The 16,823-nt window shown below is 43.1% G+C and overlaps 1 protein-coding gene across 5 annotated transcripts in view; it reads right to left on the bottom strand.

Annotated features, from left to right (window-relative positions):
- BCL2 (BCL2 apoptosis regulator) overlaps positions 1-16,823 on the bottom strand; it is a 208,406-nt gene that overhangs the window by 166,723 nt on the left and 24,860 nt on the right. The window contains exon 3 of one of the 5 annotated variants that reach the window (XM_064294419.1): positions 1-16,823. This exon is cut by the window's left edge and continues 17,425 nt beyond it; it is cut by the window's right edge and continues 22,289 nt beyond it. The exons of the other annotated variants lie outside the window; for them this stretch is intronic. The gene's annotated coding sequence lies outside the window, so the exon portion shown is untranslated. 5 annotated transcript variants of the gene reach the window in all.

Raw genomic sequence — 16,823 nt, 5'->3', positions numbered from 1 at the left:
CCCTTCCTCTTCATCATGTGGCCTCAAAAACGAGAGGTTCTGTAGGGATGGAAGCTTCACAGTCACCAAGATAGAGTGGCCCAAGAAGGCAGAAGGGAATCACTATGTCCTGAGAGCTATCTTTCGACCAGGAACTGGGCTCCAACCCACGTTCAGCCACTGCGGCTGACATTTTCCAAAGTTGACACAGGAGAAAACTGAGATGCTGAGAGATTAAGCAACTGATCGAAGATCACACAGCTAGTAACTGGTATGGTTAGGTTTGAACTCAGGTCTGTCTGACTCCAAAGCTCATGTTTTGTCAACCACACGTGAATAGAAGTGAGCCCAAAAAGAGATGTGTTTTAGGTAGATATTATGACATCAATGAAGAGGATAAGCTCAGGACAAGTGCTCGAAGACAGGGAGACCAATTTACATGGCATTTTGGAAAAGGCAAAACTCTAGGGATGGAGATGAGAGCAACAGTTGAAAGGGGCGAAGGGTAGGAGGGATGATTTGACTACAAAGGGGCCGCAAGAGGGAATTTGGGGGAGGCAAAGGGTGGAGTGAGGTTCTGTATTCTGATTAGGATGGTGGTCGATGCATTTGACGAAACTATCAGAACTATACAACAAAATTAGTGAATTTAATTGCATATAAATTTAAAAATAAAGAAATGACAGGGAGATCAGCTAAGAGGTTACTGAATAGTCAAGAAGTTCTTGGGGGGGGTGTTGGGCTAAGGCTGTGGCAAGATAAAAAAAGCAGGGGAGAGATTTATGAGATGGGATTCAGATATGTGGAGAAGAAGGTAAAGAAGGAGCCACAGACCTACAGACTCACAGATTTTCAGAGAGAGGCTAGCTCTATCTCACAGATGAGAACATGGTGCTGCCAACGATTTAAAGGTTTGGTGCTTTGTCTGGGTGGGGGATGATGTCATTAATCAAAGAGAACAGACATGGGAAGAAATAGCAGACTCAAGGAGGAAGCTGATGAGTTCAATTTTGGATATTTATGAAGTTGGAGTGCTCTGTTATCAAGCTTTCCTTTTTTAGTTTTTAGGAATTTAAGAACAAAAATTGTTGCATTTTGGCATTGAAAGCATTATCTTTCCACAAACATTGCTTCACTTCAACTACAATAACAAGAACTTGTGACTACAGATTCCTACGTGAAGATAGCCCACTAGATTTTCCGTTTTTTTTTTTTTTTGTGGCTGGTAGTCATTCATAATCACAGAGGGCATGATGCTGATCCAAGAAAATACTTTGGGCACATTCTCCATTAACGTGTTTGCCCATCAGCACTATCATATTTTCATGCATCTATACAACAAAGGAAACCCTGGTGGCGTCACTACAGCTGCTAACCAAAAGGTCAGCAGTTCAAATCCACCAGCTGCTCCTTGGAAACCCTATGGGGCAGTTCTGCTCTGTCCTATAGGGTTGCCATGAATCGGAATCGGCTGCAAGGAGTCTGACTTTTTTGGTTTTATAAAGCTTTCCCTTCCTTATTCCTGATACAAAGAGCAACGTTGAAACAAAAAGTTGTTTTCCATTCTTACTGCTGCCAGAATGTAATTTGCTGCTGTTTTGTTTGTTCGTTTTACACTGTGTAGCAAATACCCAAAGGGAGACACGCACCGACGCGCACCGGCCTGTGACCATTCAGGCTGGCACTGGGCAGCGGAGGTTCCAGTGCTGCACACTGGACTGAAGTCAAGGAGGCTTTTGTCAAAATTTCAGAGCAATTTGTAAAATGACTTGAACTGGTAGTCAGGGAAGGAAAAACCAGTCACCATCAAGTTGACTCGACTCTTGGTGACCCCAAGTCACGTGTGTCAGATTAGAACTGTACTCAACAGGGTTTTCAATGGCTGATTTTTCAGAACTAAATCACCAGGCCTTTCTTCTGAGGTGCCTCTGGATGGGCTTGAACCTCTAACCTTTCAGTTAGCAGCCGAGTACATTAATTGTTTGAACCACCCAGTAGAATAGAGTTTTCAACACCCTCACAGACACTGGAATATGTAACCAGTTTTAAGAACCAGAACCTCGAAGGTGCAAACTCGCAAGAAGGCACGATGTTCTTGGCAGCAAAGGTTAGCATCACAGAATAACAAAAATACAAAGCTAGATTCAAATTCTAATAACATTTAAAATGACTGCTTACGTTCCTTCAAGAGCTGGGCAAGGTGAATACAAACAGGATAAGTCTTACTAAGAAACTAGAATGCAAGTACTTTCAGACATGGTCTTTGTTTTGCTCACTGGTATATCCCACATACAGGTCTGGTGGCACAGGGGTTAAGTGCTCAGCTGCTAACCAACAGGTCAGTGATTCGAACCCACCAGCCACTTCACAGGAGAAAGATGTGGCAGTCTGCTCCCATAAAGATTTACAGCTTTGGAAACCCTATGGGGCAGTTCTACTCTGTCTTGTAGGGTCACTATGAGTTGGAATTGACTCAACAGCAACAGTTTTGTTTTTTTGGTTTTTAGGCACAGCGTCTGGCACAGAATAAGCTCTTAGTATATTACTGCTGAATGAATGAAGCTAGGAGAGAAGTGAACAAGTGGACCTAAAGTAAGACAGGCAAAGCTACTTTACGTCATTCATTTACTCATTTATCTAGCAAAATGTCACTGAGCACTTACTAGTGTGAAACCTTATTCTAGGAATGGAGGTAGATACTCAAATGCAGAAGGCATGGCCCTGGGCCTCCACCAGTTCACACCTAGGAGAAGACATTTGTATATGCAGGCAGTATCAGGGAATATGTGGTGAAGGCTGGAAGGGTGGTAGAAATCTGCAGGTTAGCTGGCTCACTCCCAACAGGGGTGCCTTTACCTAGGAGGTGACACCAGATCTGAGCCTCAAAAGGATAGAGAATTTTGGAAAAGTTGGATGGAAGCAGAGCACTCTGGGCTGTAAAAAAAAGCAGGAAAAGAAGCAGAGAAGGGAGGGGTGTCTGAGAGAAGAGGAAACCTTGCTAAAGAGGAGCAGAAAATAATGCTGAAAAGATCATGTGGGTTGAAATGAAGGATTATAAAGGAATTTGATAAGCAGGCCAAGAGGGCATGAAGACTTCACCTTGTAAAGGTAAAGGAGCCATTTTTTTTCAATTAGGGAAGAATGTTAATCAAATCTGTTACAAAAGCTAGGAGAAGCTGAAGGGAGGAGAAACTAAAGAAGGTTAATGAAATCACCGGGGCCAGAGAAAATAACAGGTCGTAGGATAAAATTTTTTATTTTTTTTTTTAGGGCCCTAGGGTAGTAGCCTTGAGACTAACAGGGAAGGAACGGATGGGAGGACCTGGTGACTCCCAGCATATGGAGCTGAAGAGAAGGAGTAAAAATGCAACCTAAGTTCTGAGCCTGCATGAGCAGAATAATGGTGCTAACGTAAAAGGAACTGCTAACCCCAAGAAAGGTTTTAGAGGGATGATGATAAGTTTACTCCTGAATTAAATATTTGGATGATATGTTTAATTTGCGCTGCCAACAGGAAATCCAGGTGGAAAGGTTCATCAGGAAATAGCGTATAAGCAGAACTGGAGCTTGCGGAAGTCTCCGTTTGAGAATCAGCTGCATAGCAGTGATACTCAAAGCTGTGGGAGAGCATAAGGTCACTAGCAAGGGCGGGGGGTCGGGGGGAGGAGAGAATGAGTTGAGAAGAGCAGTATGAAAGGGCCCTCCCAAGCATTTACTAAACATAAAAATGGAAATCAGAGCTAGTTCCATTCCTTCCAAACACAGTTTTCAAAGCAAAAGGAGAGTTCTAAGAACTGATTTTTAACTCAAGAGAAAGAAAACACCTCACTCATAATAAGGGCAATGGCAGTAATTCTTTATGACAAAGCTAAGGATAAACTCCACTGCTGAAATTTCACTTGAAAGAGACATCATGACAGAAGGAGGGAAACATAACCCCTTCCTTTGAACAGATTTCCTTTCATAGACTGAGTTAATGCTTCACTCAGCAGGAAAAAAACGAAGGGCTTAAATAAGTACTGCTATTTGGTGGAAGGCAATGGAAAGGACTAACCTAATTCGTTTAACCTGCAGTTACCACAGATTTAAAAACGAGAGAGGATGTGCGTGCTGTGTGGGATGAATATTTCCTTCCTACTCCCACCCTCATCCCACCCGGCTCTCTCCCAGGTTACCAGCCACACATTTCAAAGCCTTCGAAGATGTTGATAAAGCAGTTCAACATCTGCCAGCTCCTCCTCCACAGAGAAGCGACGACGTGTCTCATGACCCGGCCTTCCCACCTTTGCATGGAACAAAAGCCGCGCCCACAGCTGTTTTCCACGAAGAGAAAGAACACAGCCAACCCAACGGCCTCTTTGAAGGTACGCCATCCTTTTCCTGTGGCCTCATTTCGCTGCAGATTGAAAGTGCAAAAAAGCAAAAAATGGATAAGAGTGTCTTAGCAAGACAAAGCTGATTTTCTTCCAATATCAAATTCTTGAGGAACATACACTTGGTTTTTTATTCTTCTTTGTTTAAAGAATCACTAAATTGTTCCCAAAATGTGTTATTATTTTGAGTGAGGAGATGGAAGTTCACAGTCATAAAAAATATGCTACATTTTTCAAAGAGTCATCACTCTTCTCACCAAAAATTCCCAATATAGCGCTGAGGAGAATGTTACCTAGTTGGGTAGCTACGGTCACGCACTGCCTTACGTAAGCTAAGGAACCATCATCAGCCCCGGGAACCACCGGTCAAGTATCAGCCCTGCACTGGGGATCACTGAGAGGACGTTAAACAAACATAGCTCCCACTCTCTTGAAGCTTGCTATTTAAGCCAAGGAGCACAATCCCAGTGGGTAAGAACACACGCAAGAGCACATTAAACAATACAGTTGCACAGCAAATAGCCTTGAATAGCTTAGCATAGCTGGGACCATTTTGTCACACTATCAAACAAGGACCTGGGATATTCATGAATATTCTTTTCTTTTCCTGCTCAACAAAATGGAAAAAACTGCAGAAGGAATTTTCTAGATGTGTTCTCTCATGTCAAAAACGGTAGAAGACAACCTCACTGAAACAGAAACAGAATCTGGTTTATATCCCTTCTTCCTATTTTTAGGATCTTAAAGGAATGAATTTCAAGAAAGTGGTTCAGGGAAATGGTTAAAAGAATCCCAGGGGAAGGAAGTTCAGTTAGAGCCCAAGAAGGCTCCAACCCACTTTAGAGCAGTATTGAGTTCACAGGAGACCTCTGTAACATGTCATAAGAAAAGGGGCAGCAGCGTGGACCATGAAGGTGGGGATGGAGACAGCCTGGATAACTCCTAGAGGAAGACTTCAGAGACCAACTTGAGTAGTTCTGAAGTTGCTGGGTGGTGCAAACGATTAACATGCTCGACTGCTAACCAAAAGATTGGAGGTTCGAGTCCATCCAGAGGTCCCTCAGAAGAAAACCCCGGTGATCTACTTCCAAAAAATCAGTCACTGAAAACCCTACGATACACAGTTCTACTCTGACGCACGTGGGCTCGCCATGAGTTGGAACTGACTCAACGGCAATTGATTACTGGCTTTTTTTAGAGCGGTTCTAGCAGATATGCTTTTAGAGTGGTTTATAATGAAACCTATGAAAATAGTTCACTTGGTTTTCAGAAAAATACTGGAAGGACTCATCACAAAACCAACTGCCCTGTCCTTAAAAACATATCTATGTTCAGAGTTACCCCTAAATGTACCAGTTGGCCTGGGACTATCCCAGTTTACCATTATGCCCTTGTAAAATATTTAATATGCCTGTTTTCATTCTCGTAAGTATCCTAGATTGAACGATAAACTTTATGGCCATCGTAGACATGAATAATGGCAACCTAAGAGATTTTAAAGTGAACATCTAAACAAAATACTCTTAAAGGAGTCCTGGTGGTACAAACGGTTAAGTGTTCCACTGCTAACCAGAAGCTTGGCAGTTCAAACCCACCCAGTGGCTCCTAGGGAGAGACACATGGTGATCTTCTTCTGTAAAGATTACAGCCAAGAAAACCTCATAGGGCCATTCTACTCTTCACATGGGGTCACTGAGTCCAAACTGACTTGATGGCACCTACCAATAACAACAAGCAATTGTATCATCAGTGAATAATAAAATATTTTTAGAAAGCCTTTCCTTCTGAATTGCACATAATCTAGACTTTATATATTGTATTGGCACATACAACTCTGAGTTGGGGGTTGCGCTCTGATAATAAATGGCATGGCTCACCCACCAAAGAAGGATCATTTAGTGCCTGACGCGGAGCAAGTGCCAGGTAAATGGACAGCAAATGAATGGTATTTGAAAGACAAGAATGAAAGACCCATGTCTTGAATGACTGTTTCTTCAGCCACATGATATGATATACTAAGGAATGGCTTAATAGTTCCTAGTTCTGTGGGTGAACTAGGTGGGGTGCATTGGTGGGGAGGGCCAGAAACCGTTTCTGGTGCAGAAGGGTCCCGCTCAATGAAGCGCTGTCTTATCAAGCACCAGAAAGGGAGAGCAAGCTCTTTACATGATGTCGTGGGCACACAGACCCCAAGATGGAAGACATTCATGGTCTGGGCCTTCTTCCTCCACGGAGGGTCACAGGTGGTGCTAATGATGGCTCTGGTACCAAGACCTGGCGGCTGCTGGGCCCTCACACGGCTGTGGGGGAAGTTGAGAAGAGTCAAGCTGGGCTTTAAAGCCTCATGTGAACATGTGAGATGTGCACCGATCCAGCCTGGTTAGACTCAGCCCTCTTAAAGCATCCCCCGCCCCACAACCAAACAGCACATAATGAGCAGGGATGGGGAGACTAGACTGAATAATATAAAATCAAAACATCTCTCCAGCCCGACTGTACTGCCCAGAATAAAATTCTCTCTGATCCACTGAACATTTTAAATCAAACCATACTCAAACCCTAAACATCGGTAGTGCTCGTACTTCTCTTTTTCGGGGTTGTGAAGGCAGGGTGGGGTGCTGCACAGAATAACAATTTTCAGCATAGGAAAATCCCCAATACACAGGCAGACACCTGTTTTTTCTATTCTCCCAACCAAGTCAAACCATCACAAACAGTTCTTTACAAAATCTCCTCTTCAGGTTCATAGCGGCGAGACTTGGAATAAGCCTGAAAGGAGGACCAGGAAGAAAATGGGTATGTGTTGCGGTGGGTGCGAGTGCCCCTAGGGACTGGGAAGGGGGTGCAAGGAACGGCAACCTGAGGGAGTGTGGTGAGTCTGGGGAACGCTGGATGTTAGGAGAGGTGTGGTGTGTGTGTGTGTAACAGGGTGGGGGAAGGTTAAGTAGGCACAGAAATCACCGTAACCAGTTTTTCTCCATTACACACACAAACACAATGGGAAATGGGATCAAGTTGTAACAGGCCACTTGAAAAAGTCCCGTTTAGAAATTTAAAATCAGATTTCAAAATGGAAAACTCGTCGGTAGCTCATGTAAACTTATGGCAACCTTTCCTTACCCTGCTCCTGATCTCTTACAGGTACCCGTTCTCAACAGCTCATCTTTAGCTCTTTTTAAAGAACTAGCTGGCTACCAGAGACCTTCACTCCTATGCTTTTTTCTCAAATCCAGCATCTCCCTCCATGTGGTTTATCATGCTTACTTCTGGCAGAGCAAAAGCCTGTCATTCTGAAAACGTTAAGAGAATAATTCAGCGCCTTTTTTTTTTTTTTTTTTGTGATCACAGAGAATACAATTAATACTCTGGCTGCCTTGGTATGTAGACCAAACCTTCTGCCACAGTGTTCTGTGGGGCTGTTGTCTGGGGCAGCTCTGCCAATCTTTTCATTCCAGCAGAAATGGTGCCAGCCTGCTCGGTGCTCAGCAAAGTACAATGAGGCAGAAGAGGTGGCTGGAACCCTCACTGGGGGAATGTACTCCTGGAATGATTCTCTGCAAAACTCAAAGCCATCCCAAGACCCAGAGGCTTTTGTCTCCCCACATCCACTAAAAGCAATTAAAACACAGTCTAGAAAACAGGGTGGTAGTGCCTCAAAAAGTTAAACAGAGAGTAACCATGTCGGTGCTGTTGAGCCAATTCTGACTCATAGTGACACCATGTGACAGACCAGAACTGTCCCATAGGATTTTCTAGGCTGTAATCTTTATGGGGGTTCCCTGGTGGCACAGTGGTTAAGAGCTCTGCTGTTAACCAAAAGGTCAGCAGTTCGAATCCACCAGCTGCTCCTTGGAAACTCAATGGGGCAGTCTTATTCTGTCCTATAGGGTCACTGTGAGTGGGAATCAGCGCAATGGCAGCAGGTTTGGATTTGTTTTTTTAATATTTACAGGAGCAGGTTGCTAGGTCTTTCTCCCGTGGAGCCACTGAGTGGATTCGAACCGCCAACCTTTCAGTTAGCAGCTGAGCACTTAACGGTTGTGACACCAAGATCCCTGAATTACCATATGATCCAGAATTCCACTTCTAGGTATATACTCAAAAGAACTGAAAGCAGGGATGCAAACGGATACTTGTACAACAATGTTCATTGCAGCACTTTTCACAGTAGCCAAAAAGTAGAAACAACCCAAGTGTCCATCTACAGATGAATGGATAAACAAAATAATGATATGTGATTTTATATATATAAATATACACACAAACACACATACACATATATGTATGTAATATATACATTAAAAAAAAACCAAACCCTTTGCTGTCAAGTCGATTCCAACTTATAGCAACCCTATAGGACACAGTAGAACTGCCCCACAGGATTTCCAAAGATCACCTGGCAGATTCGAACTGCCAACCTTTTGGTTAGCAGCTGTAGCTCTTAACCACTGTGCCACCAGGGCTCCAAAATATATATATATTTATATATATATATATATATATATACACACAGCATAGTGGTTCAAAGATCAGTTGCTAACCAGAAAGTCAGCAGTTCTATTACACCAGGCGCTCCTTGGAAACCCTATGGGGCAGTTCTCCTCTCTCCTTTAGGGTTGCTATGAATCGGAATTGACTCAACAGCAATGGGTGGCTATAAATAATTCAGCCGTGAAGAGAAATAAGCTCTGATATATGCTACGACAAGGATGAACTAAATACATTATGCTAAGAAAACAGACACAAAAGGACAAATATTGTATGGTCTCACTTAAATGACATTATCTAGAATAGGCAAATGGATCAAGACCAAAGTTTATTAGTGGTTACTAGGAAGGGGACATGGGGAGGTATTATTTAAGGGGTGCCAAGTTTCTGTTAAGGGTGATGGAAAAATGTGGAAACAAAGAGTGGTGATGGCTGCACAACACAGTGAGTGTAATCAATGTCACTGAACTAAACACTTCAAAATGGTTGAAATGGCACAAGTTTCATTATATATATTTCACCACAATAAAGTTTTTTAAAAAAATACAGCCTTTAAAAAGTAGCAAAATTCATATGTCATTCATCTACAAGCCAAAAGCTTTTTAACTCACAAGAAGTCAGGGAAAATACTTACAGAGAGCAAGCCACAATCTTACTAAAGCATAAGATCAATGTGGGAGAATTACTACTTGCATAACACTAAACTCTAAAGATATGAGAAATAATTATAACTCACGGAAAGTAAAGCAATACGGAGAACAGCCAGCCAGGAAAGACAAGGAAGTAAAGTACGCATGGTTTTAAATACTATACTTCAATATGTATGCACTGGCTGCAGCTAGGCTCTGCCAAGTTTCAGTCAGGGGCAAGCGAATGGGCCAGGCCAATGACATCATTTACAGTGGGCTTCAGTGCCCCCAAGTACATGGTTGTTGTCAGGTGCCGTCTGTCAATTTTGATTCATAGCAACCCCATGTTACAGAGTAGAACTGGCCCATAGAGTTTTCTTGGCAGTAATTTTTACTGAAGCAGATTGCTGGGTCTTTCTCCTGTGGAGCTGTTAGGTGGGTTCGAACTGCCAACCTTCTGGTTAGCAGCTGAGTGCTTAAGCACTGCACTGCCAGGGCTCCTTCCAACTACATTAGACAGTAGAAAAAATGGTAGTGAAGACCAAAATCTCTATAATTGGCAGCTTGTTGATACTCCTCCTGATTCTCTGGGCTTCCAAACTCATAGAACCACAATATGTTGGTGAGAGACCTTCTAATCCAACTCCCTTGTCTGCACATGAAGAAACTGAAGCTCAGAAAAGTTTGTGACCTGCCCAAACAACAAGCTCCTTTCAGAGCAGGAAAAATAGGCCTGAAGGCTCTTGAGTGCCCTCAACCACATGCTGATCTCACTGAGGTCCTTGTCTGCTGTTGTCCCTAAAGTTTCTCCCAGGGCTATGCTCTGCTTCCCTAAAGCCGGACCTTGTCCCCTCCCTATTGCCGACTTCCTGGATCAGATCTCTGGCTTCTTTGGTCCAGGTACCTGCCTTGTTCTTTCATCCCAGCCATGACTGAAACTCAACCTCAGGCCTGTCTGATACATGATATCCACCAACCCTTCTTCGAACTGCCAGGAATATGACGTGACAATAGCTGACTTCCAACAAAACACAACATCCCTTGTTACAACACCATGCCTGCCATCCTGACCCTGCCTTTCACCTGACAGATCCCAAAATGGGCCATTATTCACACCTTTACATCAACTATTACCTACAGCCTTTGGTTAATGTGTTACACGAGCCAGCTGCAGAGCATGTTCGTGTGTATTTACACACATAAAAACACACGGAAATATTTACTTCTCAATGAACGTGTTCTATTACCTTTGATATGGAAATAAAAATAAACATTTCCATGGGTAATTTTTGGCATATTTCTAACAAGCATTGGACTAGAAGTCCCAAGACTGAAGTTCCACTCCCTGCTCCCTGAGCAGGTGGGCAAGTGTTTCTTTTTTTTTTTTTTAATTTGGTAAAATTTACCATTTTAGCTTTTTTTGAGTGTACAATTCAGTGGCATTAAAGTACATTCACAATGTTGTGTAACCATCACTACTCTCTATTTCCAGATCTTTTTTATCATCCCAAAGAGAAACTCTATACTCATTAAACAATAACTTCTCATTACCGCTCCCCAACCCCTGGTAACCTCTATTCTATTTTCTGTCCATATGAACTTGCCTATTCTAGGTACCTTATATAAGTGGAATCACACAATATTTGTCATTTTATTTCTGACTTATTTCACTCGGTATAATATCTTCAAGGTTCACCTATGTCATAGCCTGTGTCAGAACTTCAATCCTTTTTATAGCTACATAATATTGCATTGTATGTATATACCAAGGAGCCCTGATGGTGTAATGGTGAAGCGCTCAGCTGCTAACTGAAAGGTTGGTGGTTCGAGGCCTATCCAGTGGCTCTGTGGAACACAGACCTGGAGATCTGCTCCCATAAAGACTACAGCCTAAAACACCGTATAGGGCAGGTTCTACTCTGTCACATGGGGTCACTGTAAGTTGAACAGACTCGATGGCACCTAAAAACAACAATGTATACACCATATTTTGTTTAATCACTGATCTGTTGATAACTCCCTCCTCTTATGCCTCAATATAAACCCGTCGCTGTTGAGTCAATTCCGACTCATAGTGACCCTATAGACAGAGGAGAACTGTCCCATAGGGTTTCTAAGGCTGTAATCTTTACAGGAACAGACTGCCACATCTTTCTCCCATGGAGCGACTGGCAGGTTTGAACTACCAATCTTAGGATTAGCAGCCGAGCGCTTAACCGCACGACCAGGGCTCCTTATGCCTCAATACGTTGTTGTTGTTGTTAGGTGCCGTCGAGTTGGTTCTCACTCATAGAGACCCTGTGTATCCCAGAAGGAAACAATGCCTGGTCTTGAACCATCCTCACAATCACTGCTATGCTTGAGCCCACCATTGTGGCCACTGTGTCAATCTATGCCTCAATATGCTCACCTGGAAAAGCACAGCCAGCCTTCCTCTCCTCCTCGCTGAGCCAATGGTGGGATCAAACAAGAATATGAACATGCCACATAAGATTCCAAACTATACCCTACCTGTGGAAAAGGTCTTTCCACCCCGATATATGGTGCCCTGGTGGCGCAGTGGTTAAGAGCTCGGCTGCTAACCAAAAGGTCAGCAGTTCAAATCCACCAGCTACTTCTCAGAAACCTTATGGGGCAGTTCTACTCCGTCCTATAGGGTTGGTATATAATAATATCCAAATGTGAAAATAAAATGGGAACTATTTTTATTAAGGGCACTGAGTTTCAACTAAGGGTGATGAAAAACTTGGAAATGAGCTGTGGTGATGGTTGCATAAAATGGTGAATATAATGAATGTCACTGAACTGTACACGTAAAGATGGCTGAAATGGCAAAGTGTTGTTACATAGATTTAAAAATATATGTATATATAGATTTTACCACATTAAAAAAAACTTTTTAAAGGGGACCACACTATCCAATAAATGATTAGCAGTCTAGACCAGTGCAAGCCAGTAAAAACATATGAACTACATACATAATTTAAAATTTTCTAGTATCCACATTTAATATATTTTATTTAAACCAATATTCCAAAATACTATCATTTCAACACAAAATCCAGTGTAGAGTTTACACTCAAATCACATCTCAGTTTGAACAAGCCACACTTCACAAGCTCCGTAGGCACATGTAGCTAATGACTATCACATGAGACAGTGCAGGACTAGATTTAGACACAGTGTCACAATTCCATACTCCATTGCTACATACACACTAGCCTTCTTCCAAAGCCTAGTGCCGAGAACTAACATTGAGAACTACTCCATAAACATGGGCAGAATGAATAGGTGATTCGGATATTGACTGTAATCATGAAAATCTCTGGGATAAGAGGACAGCCCTGGTGACAGAATGGTTAAGTGCTCAACTGCTAACTGTAAGGTTCAGGGTTGGAATCTGCCCAGCGACTCCACGGGAGAAAGACCTGGTTGGTGATCTGCTCCTGTAAAGACTACAGTCTAGAAAACCCTGTGGGGCAGTTCTACTCTGTCACATGAGTCAGAATCAACTCGATGGCACCCAACAACAGTAACAAAAGAAACATTTGTTTGGGTTGAGCTTTCCCTGTTCCCAAAACCTAAAGGTCCTGGCTTGCAGGCTGCCACAGGTAAAGCTGTTAATGGTGGAATTCCAGGTATAAGGTGTGGTGCCCTCTGATGGGGTGGGCCATGCCTCCTAAGATGCCTTTCACCTGCCTCACTGCAGACTTTCCTGTCTCTAAAGTGGCTGCTTCTAAAAAGCCTAGGGAGACTGCTGAAAACAGATGAGCACTTGTCCCTGGGTCCTGTATTACTGTGAAATCATTTGCATTCTGTTAACCAAATTTGCATAAAATTGGAGCCCAGAGAGCTTGGCTCAGTTTCCAGGCCCTCACTCTTTCTCCATGCTGCAACGGCCACCCCTATTTATCACCATTTACGAGGGTAGTAGAGCAAGACAGACCCCCCAATTAGAATCAGCATAAAAATGGAATCTCTTCCCCCACGCAGATGAGCAAATCGCTGCCCTCATGAGTAAATTAGTGAAGGAGCTCTAAGATGTAATCTGGCTGCTGTATCATTTGTTATGACAAGAGTTTATTTTATATGACTCTGACCTGTGTCGGGAAAACACAGCTTCGGTTGAGGTTGTAATGATCCATGACTGCACATACCTGAAGGCCACAGAGCCCGGATTACTCCAGCAGGCCACCTGGGAAACCCAAGTCACTATCCTTCATTCCAGAAAGCCACAGCCTTCTATCCCCAAAACAATGTTTAACTTAAAGGACCCCTTCTCCGCTTATCCAGGTCTGTTAAGGGCAAACTCAAGGTCAGGTAAAAAATGGTCTCTAGATGCCCAGACTCCTCTCTCCCTTCCGAACCAACTAGTGAGCCAAGTTACAATAAGGCCAATCTACAAATGGCAAGCAGACAACATGACTACACAATAGGGAAGGCTAAGTATGGATGGGACAGCATGCAGAAAACAGTTGTATGCTACCTTATATTTGAGTATTTTACCTCAACTGCCTCTTTCTAGTACTACTGCCTAGATAAATTCCATCTTCACTATGAAATGAGTCTCTTAGACCAGGGAAAAGGCTGCAGTATTGTTATTATTATCATTGTTATTTCTACAGAGGTCATCTCAGATGGTATGTCTACTGTAGATAAATGGTTTCCTAAACAGGCTTCTCTGCTTCCTGTCACTGGTTTTTTGCCCCATGTAGCTTCTGGGGCCTTTATAGAAGCAGCTTCCCAGAGACTCCAAAAGCAGAGATTACAGCATAATATTGTCATTAAGAGCACAAAGTACTCCAAGATCACCTGGGCTCAAACCCCAGCTCAATCAATGGAACAGTTGTAATTAGTCACCTCTCCAAGCCTCAGTGTCCTCATCTGTAAGACAAAGATACAAACCACACCAACTTCACTGGACTGTTGCACGAAATCAGTAAGTTAGTACAGGTACAACGTTGAGAAATCATCTGGTCCACAGTACACATCACGTGAACACTAGCTTTCTCATTGTCATGAGTGTAGCTTGGGTGTCCCTTGAACACTGGCACCCCTGTCTGTAAGCCTCTACCCAGCCAGCTGTCCACTCATTCAGTCAGTCACTGAGCACCTACTATATATTTACAGGGGCAGTGGTAGTTTAGTGGTAGAATCCTCACCTTCCCTGCAGGAGACCTAGGTTTGATTCCCAACCAAAGCACCAATATGCAGCCACCACCCATCTGTCATTGGAGGCTTGAGTGTTGCTATGATGCTGAAGAGACTTCAGCAGACCTTCCAGACTAAGGTGACTACAAAGAAGGGCCCAACAATCTACTTCCAAAAATCAGTCCAATGAAAACCCTATGGATCACAACAGTCCTACCAAAACCAACTGGGGGGATGGTGAAGGACTGTGCCACATTCTATTCTACTCTGCGTGGGTTCACCCTGAGTTGGGGCCAACTTGATGGCAGTTAAGAAAAACGTACCTGCTCTGTGTGCTAAGCACTGAGTATTCAGTGATGACTAAATCGCATCCATATTCCTCAAGTCAAGATGCTAAACCTTTTGATTCTACATTGGAAATGCCTTTCATGTCTGCCCCAATCTGGCTGTTCCCACTGCCCCTGCCTTGGTGGACACTTGCCTCATCCTCCCATCTGGTCTCCCTGCTGCCCTTCCACCCAGCAACATACTGCTGCCAACAGGATTCCCCCCTCCCCCCAAAAAACTAATCCTGTCACTCACTATCCTGCTAGAAGCCTTCCTGGCTCTCCCCTGCATAAAGAATCCAAATCTGAACTACTTCATGGCGCACAGAGTCTTGGGTCATTTTCCTTCAACCATTCCCCAACATCATCTCCCTCTATTTCACCCCATATTTCTACCCCATAATTTCTATACCCCAGTCACTCTGACCTTTCTACCATTCCCCAAGTATATCAGGCTCTTAAGTGACTATTTATTTGCACAGGACACCCGTTCCCATCCTCCACAGAGCAAGCTCTTACTTATTCTTCAAGACCCAGGCCACACGGCCCCTCCTCTGTGAAGCCATCCTTAACTTTCACTGGATTATATCTGTTTGTGTGTCTGTTTTCCCAGGAGACTGCCTTCCACAAAGCCAGAGATCATGCCCAGCAACCAAGTAGGCATGGAAACTGTCCAATGAACAAACGGTCACATTTTATTGTGCAGTAGTTTCAAAGTGAAGTTGTGAGGACAATGCTCAGTTACTGCATGGCGAGGCAGCACCTCACACAAACGCCTCTGAGTCATGCAGCCGGCAGTCCAGCTATTCTAGATATGTGTAAAATTTAACTTATGTACAGACGGAATAAGTCAGTGCAAAAACTCTCCCAGAAATAACTATCTTTGTCCACCTGAGTCTAGTTTCCACTAATTCTCTATTCTGAATAGTGAGGTAGGAGAAGACAAGAAACCTAACAAGTAAGCAAATGCCATCTATGGCCTCCTAAAGGAGCCCCGGTGGCATACCGGTTAAGAATTCTGCTGCTAATCAAAAAGTCAGCAGTTCGAATCCACTAGCTGCTCCTTGGAAACCCTATGGGGCACTGGTACTCTGTCCTATAGGATCACTATGAGTTGGAAATGACTCAGCCACAATGGGTTTGGTTTTTGGTTTTTAACCTCTTCAATTTATTATTTTTTTTTTACACTGCTATTGCTTTGCTTTCTTTCTTTGACTACATTTTGGAATGAACCATTTCATATAAGTAAATTTTTTAGATGACTGAAGCCTAAACTTTGAAAAAAATTTAACCATTTGTTAATGGAGACATTTCTGGAACTTATTACCTACTGCCCCTGAACTCTTCAACTATTCGCATGGAAAATAATCCTTTCTTGATGACTCAGGGGCATCATTAGCAATAACTAAGACCACCCTGTGCTACAATCCAGCGATAACCTCAAGAGCTGTTGAGATCTCATTACCGTCGGCCCTACGAAAAAGGGCCTCAGACCGCTGCGTTTTCTAGTCTCCAAGTTGGTTTTAATAGCATGTTGGTCTTCTCCTTGCAACCAGACTCTTAAAATCACTTCCCTAATAATTTGTAGGTCTCCAAATGGAGTCCTAATTTAACCTATTTGTTATTTCTTTTGGCTGGAGAAAAAACCGATTACCAATCCTATAAGAAAGTGTATTTTTTAAAAAAGCAAATCAGTTAAGAATGATGGCCTGGCTCTTAGGAGTAAAGGGCATGAACTTTAGCGTGGGAACGAGGTGACATTCTTCTGCACAAAAGGGGTTTAAATTACTTCCTAGTTCCTCGTTGTGTTTAGGATCTTCGTCATTGTCAGAGATCTCTGAAAGTGTCAGTGTCCTTTGCGGCCATAAAGGGTTTTT

This window comes from Loxodonta africana, chromosome 11 (genome assembly GCF_030014295.1).
Source record: "Loxodonta africana isolate mLoxAfr1 chromosome 11, mLoxAfr1.hap2, whole genome shotgun sequence".
Taxonomy (NCBI): Eukaryota; Metazoa; Chordata; class Mammalia; order Proboscidea; family Elephantidae; genus Loxodonta; species Loxodonta africana.
This window is presented reverse-complemented; position numbering and strand designations above follow the sequence as displayed.